The sequence below is a fragment of the Daphnia pulicaria genome, chromosome 7 (assembly GCF_021234035.1).
Source record: "Daphnia pulicaria isolate SC F1-1A chromosome 7, SC_F0-13Bv2, whole genome shotgun sequence".
In the NCBI taxonomy this organism is placed as follows: Eukaryota; Metazoa; Arthropoda; class Branchiopoda; order Diplostraca; family Daphniidae; genus Daphnia; species Daphnia pulicaria.
This window is the reverse complement of record NC_060919.1, coordinates 10836534-10856236: the sequence shown is the minus strand read 5'-3', so window position 1 is coordinate 10856236 and position 19703 is coordinate 10836534.

The window sequence follows — 19703 nt, the reverse complement described above, 5'->3', positions numbered from 1 at the left end:
TTTGGCGTGCACTGGAGTGCTCTGGCGTGCACTGGCGTGCTCTGGCGTGCATTGACGTGCTCTTGCGTGCACTGGCGTGCATTGACGTACTCGTGCGTGCACTGGCGTGCTCTGGCGTGTTCTGGTGTGAATGAGCGTGCTCTGGCGTGCACTGGCGTGCTCTGTCGTGCATTGACGTGCTCTGGTGTAAATTGGCGTGCTCTGGCGTGCACTGGCGTGCACTGGCTTGCTCTGGCGTGCTCTGGCGTGCTCTGGCGTGCACTGGCGTGCTCTGGCGTGCATTGACGTGTTCTGGCGTGCACTGGCGTGCTCTGGCGTGCATTGACTTGCTCTGGCGTGCACTGACCTGCTCTGGTGTGTATTGGCGTACACTGGCGTGCAATGGCGTGCTCTGGCGTGCACTGGCGTGCTTTGGCGTGCACTGGAGTGCTCTGGCGTGCACTGGCGTGCTCTGGCGTGCATTGACGTGCTCTTGCGTGCACTGGCGTGCATTGACGTACTCGTGCGTGCACTGGCGTGCTCTGGCGTGCTCTGGCGTGCACTGGCGTGCTCTGGTGTGAATTGGCGTGCTCTGGCGTGCACTGGCGTGCTCTGGTGTGACTTGGCGTGCTCTGGCGTGCTCTGGCGTGCACTGGCGTGCTCTGGCGTGCTCTGGCGTGCATTGACGTGCTCTTGCGTGCACTGGCGTGCTCTGGCGTGCTCTGGTGTGAATTGACGTGCTCTGGCGTGCACTGGCGTGCTCTGGTGTAAATTGGCGTGCTCTGGCGTGCACTGGCGTGTTCTGGCGTGCACTGGCGTGCTCTGGCGTGCACTGGCGTGCTCTGGCGTGCATTGACGTGCTCTGGTGTGAATTGGCGTGCTCTGCCGTGCACTGGCGTGCTCTGGCGTGCATTGACGTGCTTTTGCGTGCACTGGCGTGCTCTGGCGTGCACTGGCGTGCTCTGGCGTGCACTGGCGTGCTCTGGTGTGAATTGGCGTGCTCTGGCGAGCACTGGCGTGCTCTGGTGTGAATTGGCGTGCTCTGGCGTGCATTGAATTGTTCTAGCGTGCACTGGCGTGCTCTGGCGTGCACTGGCGTGCTCTGGCGTGCACTGTCGTGCTCTGGCGTGCACTGGCGTGCTCTTGCGTGCTCTGGTGTGAATTGGCGTACACTTGCGTGCACTGGCGTGCTCTGGCGTGCACTGGAGTGCTCTGGCGTGCACTTGCGTGCTCTGGCGTGCATTGACGTGCTCTGGCGTGCACTGGCGTGCTCTGGTGTGAATTGGCGTGCTCTGGTGTGAATTGGCGTGCTCTGGCGTGCATTGAATTGCTCTGGCGTGCACTGGCGTGCTCTGGCGTGCACTGGCGTGCTCTGGCGTGCATTGACGTGCTCTGGCGTGCACTGGCGTGCTCTGGCGTGTTCTGGTGTGAATTAGCGTGCTCTGGCGTGCACTGGCGTGCTCTGGCGTGCATTGACGTGCTCTGGCGTGCATTGAAGTGCTTTTGCGTGCACTGGCGTGCTCTGGCGTGCATTGACGTGCTCTTGCGTGCACTGGCGTGCTCTGGAGTGCTCTGGTGTGAATTGGCGTGCTCTGGCGTGCACAGGCGTGCTCTGGTGTGAATTGGCGTGCTCTGGGGTGCTCTGGCGTGCACTTGCGTGCTCTGGTATTAATTTGCGTGCTCTGGCGTGCACTGGCATGCTCTGGCGTGCTCTGGCGTGCAGTGGCGTGCTCTGGCGTGCATTGAATTGCTCTGGCGTGCACTGGCGTGCACTGGCGTGCACTGGCGTGCACTGGCGTGCACTGGCGTGCACTGGCGTGCACTGGCGTGCACTGGCGTGCTCTGGCGTGCACTGGCGTGCTCTGGCGTGCATTGACGTGCTCTTGCGTGCACTGGCGTGCTCTGGCGTGCTCTGGTGTTAATTGACGTGCTCTGGCGTGCACTGGCGTGCTCTGGTGTAAATTGGCGTGCTCTGGCGTGCACTGGCGTGCTCTGGCGTGCACTGGCGTGCTCTGGCGTGCACTGGCGTGCTCTGGCGTGCACTGGCGTGCTCTGGCGTGCATTGACGTACTCTGGTGTGAATTGGCGTGCTCTGCCGTGCACTGGCGTGCATCGACGTGCATTGAATTGCTCTGGCGTGCACTGGCGTGCACTGGCGTGCTCTGGCGTGCATTGACGGGTTTTTTGCGTGCACTGGCGTGCTCTGGCGTGCACTGGCGTGCTCTGGTGTAAATTGGCGTGCTCTGGCGTGCACTGGCGTGCTCTGGCGTACACTGGCGTGCTCTGGCGTGCACTGGCGTGCTCTGGCGTGCTCTGGTGTGAATTGACGTGCTCTGGCGTGCACTGGCGTGCTCTGGTGTAAATTGGCGTGCTCTGGCGTGCACTGGCGTGCTCTGGCGTACACTGGCGTGCTCTGGCGTGCACTGGCGTGCTCTGGCGTGCATTGACGTGCTCTGGTGTGAATTGGCGTGCTCTGCCGTGCACTGGCGTGCACTGGCGTGCATTGACGTGCATTGAAATGCTCTGGCGTGCACTGGCGTGCACTGGCGTGCTCTGGCGTGCATTGACTTGCTCTGGCGTGCACTGACTTGCTCTGGTGTGTATTGGCGTACACTGGCGTGCAATGGCGTGCTCTGGCGTGCACTGGCGTGCTTTGGCGTGCACTGGAGTCCTCTGGCGTGCACTGGCGTGCTCTGGCGTGCATTGACGTGCTCTTGCGTGCACTGGCGTGCATTGACGTACTCGTGCGTGCACTGGCGTGCACTGGCGTGCACTGGCGTGCACTGGCGTGCTCTGGTGTGAATTGGCGTGCTCTGGCGTGCACTGGCGTGCTCTGGTGTGAATTGGCGTGCTCTGGCGTGCTCTGGCGTGCACTGGCGTGCTCTGGTGTGAATTTGCGTGCACTGTTGTGCACTTGCGTGCTCTGGCGTGCACTGGCGTGCTCTGGCGTGCTCTGGCGTGCACTGGCGTGCTCTGGCGTGCACTGGCGTGCTCTGGCGTGCATTGAATTGCTCTGGCGTGCACTGGCGTGCTCTGGCGTGTACTGGCGTGCTCTGGCGTGCATTGACGTGCTCTTGCGTGCACTGGCGTGCTCTGGCGTGCTCTGGTGTTAATTGACGTGCTCTGGCGTGCACTGGCGTGCTCTGGTGTAAATTGGCGTGCTCTGGCGTGCACTGGCGTGTTCTGGCGTGCACTGGCGTGCTCTGGCGTGCACTGGCGTGCTCTGGCGTGCATTGACGTGCTCTGGTGTGAATTGGCGTGCTCTGCCGTGCACTCGCGTACATTGACGTGCATTGAAATGCTCTGGCGTGCACTGGCGTGCACTGGCGTGCTCTGGCGTGCATTGACGTGCTTTTGCGTGCACTGGCGTGCTCTGGCGTGCACTGGCGTGCTCTGGTGTGAATTGGCGTGCTCTGGCGTGCATTGAATTGCTCTAGCGTGCACTGGCGTGCTCTGGCGTGCACTGGCGTGCTCTGGCGTGCACTGTCGTGCTCTGGCGTGCACTGGCGTGCACTGGCGTGCTCTGGCGTGCACTGGCGTGCTCTGGCGTGCACTGGCGTGCTCTGGTGTGAATTGGCGTGCTCTGGCGAGCACTGGCGTGCTCTGGTGTGAATTGGCGTGCTCTGGCGTGCATTGAATTGCTCTAGCGTGCACTGGCGTGCTCTGGCGTGCACTGGCGTGCTCTGGCGTGCACTGCCGTGCTCTGGCGTGCACTGGCGTGCTCTTGCGTGCTCTGGTGTGAATTGACGTACTCTTGCGTGCACTGGCGTGCTCTGGCGTGCACTGGAGTGCTCTGGCGTGCACTTGCGTGCTCTGGCGTGCATTGACGTGCTCTGGCGTGCACTGGCGTGCTCTGGTGTGAATTGGCGTGCTCTGGTGTGAATTGGCGTGCTCTGGCGTGCATTGAATTGCTCTGGCGTGCACTGGCGTGCTCTGGCGTGCACTGGCGTCCTCTGGCGTGCATTGACGTGCTCTGGCGTGCACTGGCGTGCTCTGGCGTGTTCTGGTGTGAATTAGCGTGCTCTGGCGTGAACTGGCGTGCTCTGGCGTGCATTGACGTCCTCTGGTGTAAATTGGCGTGCTCGGGCGTGCACTGGCGTGCACTGGCTTGCTCTGGCGTGCTCTGGCGTGCACTGGCGTGCTCTGGCGTGCATTGACGTGTGCTCTGGCGTGCACTGGCGTGCACTGGCGTGCTCTGGCGTGCACTGGCGTGCTCTGGCGTGCACTGGCGTGCTCTGGCGTGAATGGGTGTGCACTGGCGTGCACTGGTGTGCTCTGGCGTAAATTGACGTGTGCACTGGCGTGCACTGGCGTGCTCTGGCGTGCATTGACGTGCTCTGTGGTGAATTGGCGTGCTCTGGCGTGCACTGGCGTGCATTGACGTACTCGTGTCTGCACTGGCGTGCTCTGGCGTGCTCTGGCGTGCTCTGGCGTGCACTGGCGTGCTCTGGTGTGAATTGGCATGCTCTGGCGTGCTCTGGCGTGCTCTGGTGTGAATTGGCGTGCTCTGGCGTGCTCTGGCGTGCTCTGGCGTGCACTGGCGTGCTCTGGTGTGAATTGGCGTACACTGGCGTGCACTGGCGTGCTCTGGTGTGAATTGGCGTGCTCTGGCGTGCATTGAATTGCTCTGACGTGCACTGGCGTGCTCTGGCGTGCACTGGCGTGCTCTGGCGTGCATTGACGTGCTCTGGCTTGCACTGGCGTGCTCTGGCGTGTTCTTGTGTGAATTGGCGTGCTCTGGCGTGCACTGGCGTGCTCTGGCATGCACTGGCGTGCTCTGGCTTGCACTGGCGTGCACTGACGTTCTCTGGCGTGCATTGACGTGCTCTGGTGTGAATTGGCGTGCACTGGCGTGCACTGGCGTGCTCTGGTGTGAATTGGCGTGCTCTGACATGCACTGGCGTGCTCTGGTGTGAATTGGCGTGCTCTGGCGTGCTCTGGCGTGCACTGGCGTGCTCTGGTGTGAATTGGCGTGCTCTGGCGTGGACTGGCGTGCTCTGGTGTGAATTTGCGTGCTCTGGCGTGCATTGAATTGCTCTGGCGTGCTCTGGCGTGCTCTGGCGTGCACTGGCGTGCTCTTGCGTGCACTGGCGTGCTCTGGCGTGCATTGACGTGCTCTGGCGTGAACTGGCGTACTCTGGCGTGCACTGGCGTGCTCTGTCATGCATTGACGTGCTCTGGCGTGCACTGGAGTGCTCTGGCGTGCTCTGGTGTGAATTGGCGTGCTTTGGCGTGTACTGGAGTGCTCTGGCGTGCATTGACATGCTCTGGCGTGCACTGGCGTGCTCTGGTGTGAATTGGCGTACACTGGCGTGCACTGGCGTGCTCTGGCGTGCACTGGAGTGCTCTGGCGTGCACTGGCGTGCTCTGGCGTGCATTGACGTGCTCTGGCGTGCACTGGCGTGCTCTGGCGTGCACTGGCGTGCTCTGGCGTGCACTGGCGTGCTCTGGTGTGAATTGGCGTGCTCTGGTGTGAATTGGCGTGCTCTGGCGTGCAATGAATTGCTCTGGCGTGCACTGGCGTGCTCTGGCGTGCACTGGCGTGCTCTGGCGTGCATTGACGTGCTCTGGTGTGAATTGGCGTGCTCTGGCGTGCACTGGCGTGCACTGGCGTGCTCTGGCGTGCTCTGGCGTGCACTGGCGTTCTCTGGCGTGCATTGACGTGCTCTGGCGTGCACTGGCGTGCACTGGCGTGCACTGGCGTGCTCTGGCGTGCACTGGCGTGCTCTGGCGTGCATTGACGTGCTCTGGTGTGAATTGGCGTGCTCTGGCGTGCACTGGCGTGCATTGACGTACTCGTGCGTGCACTGACGTGCTCTGGCGTGCTCTGGCGTGCTCTGGCGTGCTCTGGTGTGCACTGGCGTGTTGGTGTGAATTGGCGTGCTCTGGCGTGCACTGGCGTGCTCTGGTGTGAATTGGCGTGCTCTGGAGTGCTCTGGCGTGCACTGGCGTGCTCTGGTGTGAATTGGTGTGCACTGGCGTGCACTGGCGTGCTCTGGCATGCACTGGCGTGCTCTGGCGTGCATTGACTTGCTCTTGCGTACACTGGCGTGCTCTGGCGTGCACTGGCGTGCTCTGGGGTGAATTGGCGTACACTGGCGTGCACTGGCGTGCTCTGGCGTTCACTGGCGTGCTTTGGCGTGCACTGGAGTGCTCTGGCGTGCACTGGCGTTCTCTGGCGTGCCTTGACGTGCTCTTGCGTGCACTGGCGTGCTCTGGCGTGCACTGGCGTGCTCTGGTGTGAATTGGCGTGCTCTGGCGTGCATTGAATTGCTCTGGCGTACACTGGCGTGCTCTGGCGTGCACTGGCGTGCTCTGGCGTGCACTGGCGTGCTCTGGCGTGCATTGACGTGCTCTGGCTTGCACTGGCGTGCTCTGGCGTGTTCTTGTGTGAATTGGCGTGCTCTGGCGTGCACTGGCGTGCTCTGGCATGCACTGGCGTGCTCTGGCTTGCACTGGCGTGCACTGACGTTCTCTGGCGTGCATTGACGTGCTCTGGTGTGAATTGGCGTGCACTGGCGTGCACTGGCGTGCTCTGGTGTGAATTGGCGTGCTCTGACATGCACTGGCGTGCTCTGGTGTGAATTGGCGTGCTCTGGCGTGCTCTGGCGTGCACTGGCGTGCTCTGGTGTGAATTGGCGTGCTCTGGCGTGGACTGGCGTGCTCTGGTGTGAATTTGCGTGCTCTGGCGTGCATTGAATTGCTCTGGCGTGCTCTGGCGTGCTCTGGCGTGCACTGGCGTGCTCTTGCGTGCACTGGCGTGCTCTGGCGTGCATTGACGTGCTCTGGCGTGAACTGGCGTACTCTGGCGTGCACTGGCGTGCTCTGTCATGCATTGACGTGCTCTGGCGTGCACTGGAGTGCTCTGGCGTGCTCTGGTGTGAATTGGCGTGCTTTGGCGTGTACTGGAGTGCTCTGGCGTGCATTGACATGCTCTGGCGTGCACTGGCGTGCTCTGGTGTGAATTGGCGTACACTGGCGTGCACTGGCGTGCTCTGGCGTGCACTGGAGTGCTCTGGCGTGCACTGGCGTGCTCTGGCGTGCATTGACGTGCTCTGGCGTGCACTGGCGTGCTCTGGCGTGCACTGGCGTGCTCTGGCGTGCACTGGCGTGCTCTGGTGTGAATTGGCGTGCTCTGGTGTGAATTGGCGTGCTCTGGCGTGCAATGAATTGCTCTGGCGTGCACTGGCGTGCTCTGGCGTGCACTGGCGTGCTCTGGCGTGCATTGACGTGCTCTGGCGTGCACTGGCGTGCTCTGGCGTGTTCTGGTGTGAATTAGCGTGTTCTGGCGTGCACTGGCGTGCTCTGTCGTGCATTGACGTGCTCTGGTGTGAATTGGCGTGCTCTGGCGTGCACTGGCGTGCACTGGCGTGCTCTGGCGTGCTCTGGCGTGCACTGGCGTTCTCTGGCGTGCATTGACGTGCTCTGGCGTGCACTGGCGTGCACTGGCGTGCACTGGCGTGCTCTGGCGTGCACTGGCGTGCTCTGGCGTGCATTGACGTGCTCTGGTGTGAATTGGCGTGCTCTGGCGTGCACTGGCGTGCATTGACGTACTCGTGCGTGCACTGACGTGCTCTGGCGTGCTCTGGCGTGCTCTGGCGTGCTCTGGTGTGCACTGGCGTGTTGGTGTGAATTGGCGTGCTCTGGCGTGCACTGGCGTGCTCTGGTGTGAATTGGCGTGCTCTGGAGTGCTCTGGCGTGCACTGGCGTGCTCTGGTGTGAATTGGTGTGCACTGGCGTGCACTGGCGTGCTCTGGCATGCACTGGCGTGCTCTGGCGTGCATTGACTTGCTCTTGCGTACACTGGCGTGCTCTGGCGTGCACTGGCGTGCTCTGGTGTGAATTGGCGTACACTGGCGTGCACTGGCGTGCTCTGGCGTTCACTGGCGTGCTTTGGCGTGCACTGGAGTGCTCTGGCGTGCACTGGCGTTCTCTGGCGTGCCTTGACGTGCTCTTGCGTGCACTGGCGTGCTCTGGCGTGCACTGGCGTGCTCTGGTGTGAATTGGCGTGCTCTGGCGTGCATTGAATTGCTCTGGCGTACACTGGCGTGCTCTGGCGTGCATTGACGTGCTCTGATGTGCACTGGCGTGCTCTGGCGTATTCTGGTGTGAATTGGCGTGCTCTGGCGTGCACTGGCGTGCTCTGTCGTGCATTGACGTGCTCTTGTGTGAATTGGCGTGCTCTAGCGTGCACTGGCGTGCACTGGCGTGCTCTGGCGTGCACTGGCGTGCTCTGGCATGCACTGGCGTGCTCTGGCGTGCATTGACGTGCTCTGGCGTGCACTGGCGTGCTCTGGCGTGCTCTGGCGTGCACTAGCGTGCACTGGCGTGCTCTGGCGTGCATTGACTTGCTCTGGCGTGCACTGGCGTGCTCTGGCGTGCACTGGCGTTCTCTGGTGTGAATTTGCGTACACTGGCGTGCACTGGCGTGCTCTGGCGTGCACTGGCGTGCTCTGTCATGCATTGACGTGCTCTGGTCTGAATTGGCGTGCTCTAGCGTGCACTGGCGTGCACTGGCGTGCTCTGGCGTGCTCTGGCGTGCACTGGCGTGCTCTTGCGTGCATTGACGTGCTCTGGCGTGCACTGGCGTGCTCTGGCGTGCTCTGGTGTGAATTGGCGTGCTCTGGCGTGCTCTGGCGTGCACTGGCGTGCTCTGGCGTGCATTTACGTGCTCTGGTGTGAATTGGTGAGCTCTGGCGTGCACTGGCGTGCATTGACGTGCACTGGCGTGCTCTGGCGTGCACTGGCGTGCTCTGGTGTGAATTGGCGTGCTCTGACATGCACTGGCGTGCTCTGGTGTGAATTGGCGTGCTCTGGCGTGCTCTGGCGTGCACTGGCGTGCTCTGGTGTGAATTTGCGTGCTCTGGCGTGGACTGGCGTGCTCTGGTGTGAATTTGCGTGCTCTGGCGTGCATTGAATTTCTCTGGCGTGCTCTGGCGTGCTCTGGCGTGCTCTGGCGTGCATTGACGTGCTCTGGCGTGAACTGGCGTGCTCTGGCGTGCACTGGCGTGCTCTGTCATGCATTGACGTGCTCTGGTGTGAATTGGCGTACTCTGGCGTGCTCTGGCGTGCACTGGCGTGCTCTGGCGTGCTCTGGCGTGCACTGGCGTGCTCTGGCGTGCATTGACGTGCTCTGGCGTGCACTGGAGTGCTCTGGCGTGCTCTGGTGTGAATTGGCGTGCTTTGGCGTGTACTGGCGTGCTCTGGCGTGCATTGACATGCTCTGGCGTGCACTGGCGTGCTCTGGTGTGAATTGGCGTACACTGGCGTGCTCTGGCGTGCTCTGGCGTGCACTGGAGTGCTCTGGCGTGCACTGGCGTGCTCTGGCGTGCATTGACGTGCTCTGGCGTGCACTAGCGTGCTCTGGCGTGCACTGGCGTGCTCTGGCGTGCACTGGCGTGCTCTGGTGTGAATTGGCGTGCTCTGGTGTGAATTGGCGTGCTCTGGCGTGCAATGAATTGCTCTGGCGTGCACTGGCGTGCTCTGGCGTGCACTGGCGTGCTCTGGCGTGCATTGACGTGCTCTGGCGTGCACTGGCGTGCTCTGGCGTGTTCTGGTGTGAATTAGCGTGTTCTGGCGTGCACTGGCGTGCTCTGTCGTGCATTGACGTGCTCTGGTGTGAATTGGCGTGCTCTGGCGTGCACTGGCGTGCACTGGCGTGCTCTGGCGTGCTCTGGCGTGCACTGGCGTTCTCTGGCGTGCATTGACGTGCTCTGGCGTGCACTGGCGTGCACTGGCGTGCTCTGGTGTGAATTGGCGTACACTGGCGTGCACTGGCGTGCTCTGGCGTGCACTGGAGTGCTCTGGCGTGCACTGGCGTGCTCTGGCGTGCATTGACGTGCTCTGGCGTGCACTGGCGTGCTCTGGCGTGCACTGGCGTGCTCTGGTGTGAATTGGCGTGCTCTGGTGTGAATTGGCGTGCTCTGGCGTGCAATGAATTGCTCTGGCGTGCACTGGCGTGCTCTGGCGTGCACTGGCGTGCTCTGGCGTGCATTGACGTGCTCTGGCGTGCACTGGCGTGCTCTGGCGTGTTCTGGTGTGAATTAGCGTGTTCTGGCGTGCACTGGCGTGCTCTGTCGTGCATTGACGTGCTCTGGTGTGAATTGGCGTGCTCTGGCGTGCACTGGCGTGCACTGGCGTGCTCTGGCGTGCTCTGGCGTGCACTGGCGTTCTCTGGCGTGCATTGACGTGCTCTGGCGTGCACTGGCGTGCACTGGCGTGCTCTGGCGTGCACTGGCGTGCTCTGGCGTGCATTGACGTGCTCTGGTGTGAATTGGCGTGCTCTGGCGTGCACTGGCGTGCATTGACGTACTCTGGCGTGCTCTGGCGTGCTCTGGCGTGCTCTGGCGTGCACTGGCGTGCTCTGGTGTGAATTGGCGTGCTCTGGCGTGCACTGGCGTGCTCTGGTGTGAATTGGCGTGCTCTGGAGTGCTCTGGCGTGCACTGGCGTGCTCTGGTGTGAATTGGTGTGCACTGGCGTGCACTGGCGTGCTTTGGCATGCACTGGCGTGCTCTGGCGTGCATTGACTTGCTCTTGCGTACACTGGCGTGCTCTGGCGTGCACTAGCGTGCTCTGGTGTGAATTGGCGTACACTGGCGTGCACTGGCGTGCTCTGGCGTTCACTGGCGTGCTTTGGCGTGCACTGGAGTGCTCTGGCGTGCACTGGCGTTCTCTGGCGTGCCTTGACGTGCTCTTGCGTGCACTGGCGTGCTCTGGCGTGCACTGGCGTGCTCTGGTGTGAATTGGCGTGCTCTGGCGTGCATTGAATTGCTCTGGCGTACACTGGCGTGCTCTGGCGTGCACTGGCGTGCTCTGGCGTGCACTGGCGTGCTCTGGCGTGCATTGACGTGCTCTGGCGTGCACTGGCGTGCTCTGGCGTATTCTGGTGTGAATTGGCGTGCTCTGGCGTGCACTGGCGTGCTCTGTCGTGCATTGACGTGCTCTTGTGTGAATTGGCGTGCTCTAGCGTGCACTGGCGTGCACTGGCGTGCTCTGGCGTGCACTGGCGTGCTCTGGCATGCACTGGCGTGCTCTGGCGTGCATTGATGTGCTCTGGCGTGCACTGGCGTGCTCTGGCGTGCTCTGGCGTGCACTGGCGTGCACTGGCGTGCTCTGGCGTGCATTGACTTGCTCTGGCGTGCACTGGCGTGCTCTGGTGTGAATTTGCGTACACTGGCGTGCACTGGCGTGCTCTGGCGTGCACTGGCGTGCTCTGTCATGCATTGACGTGCTCTGGTGTGAATTGGCGTGCTCTGGCGTGCACTGGCGTGCACTGGCGTGCTCTGGCGTGCTCTGGCGTGCACTGGCGTGCTCTTGCGTGCATTGACGTGCTCTGGCGTGCACTGGCGTGCTCTGGCGTGCTCTGGTGTGAATTGGCGTGCTCTGGCGTGCTCTGGCGTGCACTGGCGTGCTCTGGCGTGCATTTACGTGCTCTGGTGTGAATTGGCGTGCTCTGGCGTGCACTGGCGTGCACTGGCGTGCTCTGGCGTGCTCTGGCGTGCACTGGCTTGCTCTGGCGTGCACTGGCGTGCTCTGGTGTGAATTTGCGTACACTGGCGTGCACTGGCGTGCTCTGGCGTGCACTGGCGTGCTCTGGCGTGCACTGGCGTGCTCTGGTGTGAATTTGCGTACACTGGCGTGCACTGGCGTGCTCTGGCGTAAACTGGCGTGCTCTGTCATGCATTGACGTGCTCTGGTGTGAATTGGCGTGCTCTGGCGTGCACTGGCGTGCACTGGCGTGCTCTGGCGTGCTCTGGCGTGCACTGGCGTGCACTGGCGTGCTCTGGCGTGCTCTGGCGTGCACTGGCGTGCTCTTGCGTGCATTGACGTGCTCTGGCGTGCACTGGCGTGCTCTGGCGTGCTCTGGTGTGAATTGGCGTGCTCTGGCGTGCTCTGGCGTGCACTGGCGTGCTCTGGCGTGCATTTACGTGCTCTGGTGTGAATTGGTGAGCTCTGGCGTGCACTGGCATGCATTGACGTACTCGTGCGTGCACTGGCGTGCTCTGGCGTGCTCTGGCGTGCTCTGGTGTGAATTGGCGTGCTCTGACGTGCACTGGCGTGCTCTGGTGTGAATTGGCGTGCTCTGGCGTGCTCTGGCGTGCATTGGCGTGCTCTGGTGTGAATTGTCGTGCTCTGGCGTGGACTGGCGTGCTCTGGTGTGAATTTGCGTGCTCTGTCGTGCACTGGCGTGCTCTGGCGTGCACTGGCGTGCTCTGGCGTGCACTGGCGTGCTCTGGCGTGCACTGGCGTGCTCTGGCGTGCACTGGCGTGCTCTGGCGTGCACTGGCGTGCTCTGGCGTGCACTGGCGTGCTCTGGCGTGCACTGGCGTGCTCTGGCGTGCACTGGCGTGCACTGGCATGCTCTGGCGTGCATTGACTTGCTCTGGCGTGCACTGGCGTGCTCTGGCGTGCACTGGCGTGCTCTGGTGTGCTCTGGCGTGCACTGGCGTGCTCTGGCGTGCTCTGGCGTGCACTGGCGTGCTCTGGCGTGCATTGACGTGCTCTGGCGTGCACTGGAGTGCTCTGGCGTGCTCTGGTGTGAATTGGCGTGCTTTGGCGTGTACTGGCGTGCTCTGGCGTGCATTGACATGCTCTGGCGTGCACTGGCGTGCTCTGGTGTGAATTGGCGTACACTGGCGTGCACTGGCGTGCTCTGGCGTGCACTGGAGTGCTCTGGCGTGCACTGGCGTGCTCTGGCGTGCATTGACGTGCTCTGGCGTGCACTGGCGTGCTCTGGCGTGCACTGGCGTGCTCTGGTGTGAATTGGCGTGCTCTGGTGTGAATTGGCGTGCTCTGGCGTGCAATGAATTGCTCTGGCGTGCACTGGCGTTCTCTGGCGTGCAGTGGCGTGCTCTGGCGTGCATTGACGTGCTCTGGCGTGCACTGGCGTGCTCTGGCGTGTTCTGGTGTGAATTAGCGTGTTCTGGCGTGCACTGGCGTGCTCTGTCGTGCATTGACGTGCTCTGGTGTGCACTGGCGTGCTCTGGCTTGCTCTGGCGTGCACTGGCGTTCTCTGGCGTGCATTGACGTGATCTGGCGTGCACTGGCGTGCACTGGCGTGCTCTGGCGTGCACTGGCGTGCTCTGGCGTGCATTGACGTGCTCTGGTGTGAATTGGCGTGCTCTGGCGTGCACTGGCGTGCATTGACGTACTCGTGCGTGCACTGACGTACTCTGGCGTGCTCTGGCGTGCTCTGGCGTGCTCTGGCGTGCACTGGCGTGCTCTGGTGTGAATTGGCGTGCTCTGGCGTGCACTGGCGTGCTCTGGTGTGAATTGGCGTGCTCTGGAGTGCTCTGGCGTGCACTGGCGTGCTCTGGTGTGAATTGGTGTGCACTGGCGTGCACTGGCGTGCTCTGGCATGCACTGGCGTGCTCTGGCGTGCATTGACTTGCTCTTGTGTACACTGGCGTGCTCTGTCGTGCACTGGCGTGCTCTGGTGTGAATTGGCGTACACTGGCGTGCACTGGCGTGCTCTGGCGTTCACTGGCGTGCTTTGGCGTGCACTGGAGTGCTCTGGCGTGCACTGGCGTTCTCTGGCGTGCCTTGACGTGCTCTTGCGTGCACTGGCGTGCTCTGGCGTGCACTGGCGTGCTCTGGTGTGAATTGGCGTGCTCTGGCGTGCATTGAATTGCTCTGGCGTACACTGGCGTGCTCTGGCGTGCACTGGCGTGCACTGGCGTGCTCTGGCGTGCACTGGCGTGCTCTGGCGTGCACTGGCGTGCTCTGGCGTGCATTGACGTGCTCTGGCGTGCACTGGCGTGCTCTGGCGTATTCTGGTGTGAATTGGCGTGCTCTGGCGTGCACTGGCGTGCTCTGTCGTGCATTGACGTGCTCTTGTGTGAATTGGCGTGCTCTAGCGTGCACTGGCGTGCACTGGCGTGCTCTGGCGTGCACTGGCGTGCTCTGGCATGCACTGGCGTGCTCTGGCGTGCATTGACGTGCTCTGGCGTGCACTGGCGTGCTCTGGCGTGCACTGGCGTGCTCTGTCATGCATTGACGTGCTCTGGTGTGAATTGGCGTGCTCTGGTGTGAATTGGCGTGCTCTGGCGTGCACTGGCGTGCACTGGCGTGCTCTGGCGTGCTCTGGCGTGCACTGGCTTGCTCTGGCGTGCACTGACGTGCTCTGGTGTGAATTGGCGTGCTCTGGCGTGCACTGGCGTGCATTGACGTACTCGTGCGTGCACTGACGTACTCTGGCGTGCTCTGGCGTGCTCTGGCGTGCTCTGGCGTGCACTGGCGTGCTCTGGTGTGAATTGGCGTGCTCTGGCGTGCACTGGCGTGCTCTGGTGTGAATTGGCGTGCTCTGGAGTGCTCTGGCGTGCACTGGCGTGCTCTGGTGTGAATTGGTGTGCACTGGCGTGCACTGGCGTGCTCTGGCATGCACTGGCGTGCTCTGGCGTGCATTGACTTGCTCTTGTGTACACTGGCGTGCTCTGTCGTGCACTGGCGTGCTCTGGTGTGAATTGGCGTACACTGGCGTGCACTGGCGTGCTCTGGCGTTCACTGGCGTGCTTTGGCGTGCACTGGAGTGCTCTGGCGTGCACTGGCGTTCTCTGGCGTGCCTTGACGTGCTCTTGCGTGCACTGGCGTGCTCTGGCGTGCACTGGCGTGCTCTGGTGTGAATTGGCGTGCTCTGGCGTGCATTGAATTGCTCTGGCGTACACTGGCGTGCTCTGGCGTGCACTGGCGTGCACTGGCGTGCTCTGGCGTGCACTGGCGTGCTCTGGCGTGCACTGGCGTGCTCTGGCGTGCATTGACGTGCTCTGGCGTGCACTGGCGTGCTCTGGCGTATTCTGGTGTGAATTGGCGTGCTCTGGCGTGCACTGGCGTGCTCTGTCGTGCATTGACGTGCTCTTGTGTGAATTGGCGTGCTCTAGCGTGCACTGGCGTGCACTGGCGTGCTCTGGCGTGCACTGGCGTGCTCTGGCATGCACTGGCGTGCTCTGGCGTGCATTGACGTGCTCTGGCGTGCACTGGCGTGCTCTGGCGTGCACTGGCGTGCTCTGTCATGCATTGACGTGCTCTGGTGTGAATTGGCGTGCTCTGGCGTGCACTGGCGTGCACTGGCGTGCTCTGGCGTGCTCTGGCGTGCACTGGCGTGCTCTTGCGTGCATTGACGTGCTCTGGCGTGCACTGGCGTGCTCTGGCGTGCTCTGGTGTGAATTGGCGTGCTCTGGCGTGCTCTGGCGTGCACTGGCGTGCTCTGGCGTGCATTTACGTGCTCTGGTGTGAATTGGTGAGCTCTGGCGTGCACTGGCGTGCATTGACGTACTCGTGCGTGCACTGGCGTGCTCTGGCGTGCTCTGGCGTGCACTGGCGTGCTCTGGTGTGCATTGACGTGCTCTGGTGTGAATTGGCACTGGCGTGCTCTGGTGTGAATTGGCGTGCTCTGACGTGCACTGGCGTGCTCTGGTGTGAATTGGCGTGCTCTGGCGTGCTCTGGCGTGCACTGGCGTGCTCTGGTGTGAATTGTCGTGCTCTGGCGTGGACTGGCGTGCTCTGGTGTGAATTTGCGTGCTCTGGCGTGCAGTAAATTGCTCTGGCGTGCACTGGCGTGCTCTGGCGTGCACTGGCGTGCTCTTGCGTGCACTGGCGTGCTCTGTCGTGCATTGACGTGCACTGGCGTGCTCTGGCGTGCACTGGCGTGCTCTGTCATGCATTGACGTGCTCTGGTGTTAATTGGCGTGCTCTGGCGTGCACTGGCGTGCACTGGCGTGCTCTGGCGTGCTCTGGCGTGCACTGGCGTGCTCTGGCGTGCATTGACGTTCTCTGGCGTGCACTGGAGTGCTCTGGCGTGCTCTGGTGTGAATTGGCGTGCTCTGGCGTGCATTGAATTGCTCTGGCGTACACTGGCGTGCTCTGGCGTGCACTGGCGTGCTCTGGCGTGCACTGGCGTGCTCTGGCGTGCATTGACGTTCTCTGGCGTGCACTGGCGTGCTCTGGCGTATTCTGGTGTGAATTGGCGTGCTCTGGCGTGCACTGGCGTGCTCTGTCGTGCATTGACGTGCTCTTGTGTGAATTGGCGTGCTCTGGCGTGCTCTGGCGTGCACTGGCGTGCTCTGGCGTGCACTGGCTTGCTCTGGCGTGCACTGGCGTGCTCTGGCGTGCATTGACGTGCTCTGGCGTGCACTGGCGTGCTCTGGCGTGCTCTGGCGTGCACTGGCGTGCACTGGCGTGCTCTGGCGTGCATTGACTTGCTCTGGCGTGCACTGGCGTGCACTGGCGTGCTCTGGCGTGCACTGGCGTGCTCTGGCGTGCACTGGCGTGCTCTGGTGTGAATTTGCGTACACTGGCGTGCTCTGTCATGCGTTGACGTGCTCTGGTGTGAATTGGCGTGCTCTGGGGTGCACTAGAGTGCACTGGCGTGCTCTGGCGTGCACTGGCGTGCACTGGCGTGCTCTTGCGTGCATTGACGTGCTCTGGCGTGCACTGGCGTGCTCTGGCGTGCTCTGGTGTGAATTGGCGTGCTCTGGCGTGCTCTGGCGTGCACTGGCGTGCTCTGGCGTGCATTTACGTGCTCTGGTGTGAATTGGTGAGCTCTGGCGTGCACTGGCATGCATTGACGTACTCGTGCGTGCACTGGCGTGCTCTGGCGTGCTCTGGCGTGCACTGGCGTGCTCTGGTGTGAATTGTCGTGCTCTGGCGTGGACTGGCGTGCTCTGGTGTGAATTTGCGTGCTCTGTCATGCATTGACGTGCTCTGGTGTGAATTGGCGTGCTCTGGCGTGCACTGGCGTGCACTGGCGTGCACTGGCGTGCACTGGCGTGCACTGGCGTGCTCTGGCGTGCTCTGGCGTGCACTGGCGTGCTCTGGCGTGCATTGACGTTCTCTGGCGTGCACTGGAGTGCTCTGGCGTGCTCTGGCGTGCACTGGCGTGCTCTGGCGTGCACTGGCGTGCTCTGGCGTGCATTGACGTGCTCTGGCGTGCACTGGCGTGCTCTGGCGTATTCTGGTGTGAATTGGCGTTCTCTGGCGTGCACTCGCGTGCTCTGTCGTGCATTGACGTGCTCTTGTGTGAATTGGCGTGCTCTGGCGTGCACTGGCGTGCACTGGCGTGCTCTGGCGTGCTCTGGCGTGCACTGGCTTGCTCTGGCGTGCACTGGCGTGCTCTAGTGTGAATTTGCGTACACTGGCGTGCACTGGCGTGCTCTGGTGTGCACTGGCGTGCTCTGGTGTGAATTTGCGTACACTGGCGTGCACTGGCGTGCTCTGTCATGCATTGACGTGCTCTGGTGTGATTTGGCGTGCTCTGGCGTGCACCGGCGTGCACTGGCGTGCTCTGGCGTGCTCTGGCGTGCAGTGGCGTGCACTGGCGTGCTCTGGCGTGCTCTGGCGTGCACTGGCGTGCTCTTGCGTGCATTGACGTGCTCTGGCGTGCACTGGCGTGCTCTGGCGTGCTCTGGTGTGAATTGGCGTGCTCTGGCGTGCTCTGGCGTGCACTGGCGTGCTCTGGCGTGCATTTACGTGCTCTGGTGTGAATTGGTGAGCTCTGGCGTGCACTGGCATGCATTGACGTACTCGTGCGTGCACTGGCGTGCTCTGGCGTGCTCTGGCGTGCTCTGGTGTGAATTGGCGTGCTCTGACGTGCACTGGCGTGCTCTGGTGTGAATTGGCGTGCTCTGGCGTGCTCTGGCGTGCTCTGGTGTGAATTGTCGTGCTCTGGCGTGGACTGGCGTGCTCTGGTGTGAATTTGCGTGCTCTGTCGTGCTTTGGCGTGCTCTGGCGTGCACTGGCGTGCTCTGGCGTGCACTGGCGTGCTCTGGCGTGCACTGGCGTGCTCTGGCGTGCACTGGCGTGCTCTGGCGTGCACTGGCGTGCTCTGGCGTGCACTGGCGTGCTCTGGCGTGCACTGGCGTGCTCTGGCGTGCACTGGCGTGCTCTGGCGTGCATTGACGTGCACTGGCGTGCTCTGGCGTGCACTGGCGTGCTCTGTCATGCATTGACGTGCTCTGGTGTGAATTGGCGTGCTCTGGCGTGCACTGGCGTGCACTGGCGTGCTCTGGCGTGCTCTGGCGTGCACTGGCGTGCTCTGGCGTGCATTGACGTGCTCTGGCGTGCATTGACGTTCTCTGGCGTGCACTGGAGTGCTCTGGCGTGCTCTGGTGTGAATTGGCGTGCTCTGGCGTGTACTGGCGTGCTCTGGCGTGCACTGGCGTGCTCTGGCGTGCATTGACGTGCTCTGGTGTGAATTGGCGTGCTCTGGCGTGCACTGGCGTGCATTGACGTACTCGTGCGTGCACTGGCGTGCTCTGACGTGCTCTGGCGTGCTCTGGTGTGAATTAGCGTGCTCTGGGTTGCACTTGCGTGCTCTGGCGTGCACTGGCGTGCTTTGGCGTGCTCTGTCGTGCACTGGCGTGCTCTGGCGTGCATTAAATTGCTCTGGCGTTCACTGGCGTGCTCTGGTGTGAATTGGCGTACACTGGCGTGCACTGGCGTGCTCTGGCGTGCACTGGCGTGCTTTGGCGTGCACTGGCGTGCTCTGGCGTGCATTGACGTGCTCTTGCGTGCACTGGCGTGCTCTAGCGTGCTCTGGTGTGAATTGGCGTGCATTGACGTGCTCTGGCGTTTTCTGGTGTGAATTGGCGTGCTCTGGCGTGCACTGGCGTTCTCTGTCATGCATTGACGTGCTCTGGTGTGAATTGGGGTGCTCTGGCGTGCACTGGCGTGCACTGGCGTGCTCTGGCGTGCTCTGGCGTGCACTGGCGTGCTCTGGCGTGCATTGACGTGCTCTGACGTGCACTGGAGTGCTTTGGCGTGCTCTGGTGTGAATTGGCGTGCTCTGGCGTGCACTGGCGTGCTCTGGCGTGCATTGACGTGCCCTGGTGTGAATTGGCGTGCTCTGGCGTGTACTGGCGTGCATTGACGTACTCGTGCGTGCACTGGCGTGCTCTGGCGTGCTCTGGCGTGCTCTGGCGTGCTCTGGCGTGCACTGGCGTGCTCTGGTGTGAATTGGCGTGCTCTGGCGTGCACTGGCGTGCTCTGGTGTGAATTGGCGTGCTCTGGCGTGCTCTGGCGTGCACTGGCGTGCTCTGGTGTGAATTGGCGTGCACTGGCGTGCACTTGCGTGCTCTGGCGTGCACTGGCGTGCACTGGCGTGCTCTGGCGTGCATTGAATTGCTCTGGCGCGCACTGGCGTACTCTGGCGTGCACTGGCGTGCTCTGGCGTGCATTGACTTGCTCTGGCGTGCACTGGCATGCTCTGGTGTGAATTGGTGTACACTGGCGTGCACTGGCGTGCTTTGGCGTGCACTGGAGTGCTCTGGCGTGCACTGGCGTGCTCTGGCGTGCATTGACGTGCTCTTGCGTGCACTGGAGTGCTCTAGCGTGCTCTGTTGTGAATTGGCGTGCTCTGGCGTGCACTGGCGTGCTGTGGCGTGCACTGGCATGCTCTGGCGTGCATTGACGTGCTCTGGCGTGCACTGGCGAGCTCTGGCGTGTTCTGGTGTGAATTGGCGTGCTCTGGCGTGCATTGACGTGCTCTGGTGTGAATTGGCGTGCTCTGGCGTGCACTGGCGTGCTCTGGCGTGCACTGGCGTGCTCTGGTGTGAATTGGCGTGCACTGGCGTGCTCTGGCGTGCTCTGGCGTGCTCTGGCGTGCTCTGGCGTGCAATGACATGCTCGTGCGTGCACTGGCGTGCTCTGGCGTCCACTGGCGTTCTCTGGCGTGCACTGGCGTGCTCTGGCGTTCTCTGCTATGCAGAACTCAAGTGCTTGACAATAGAAA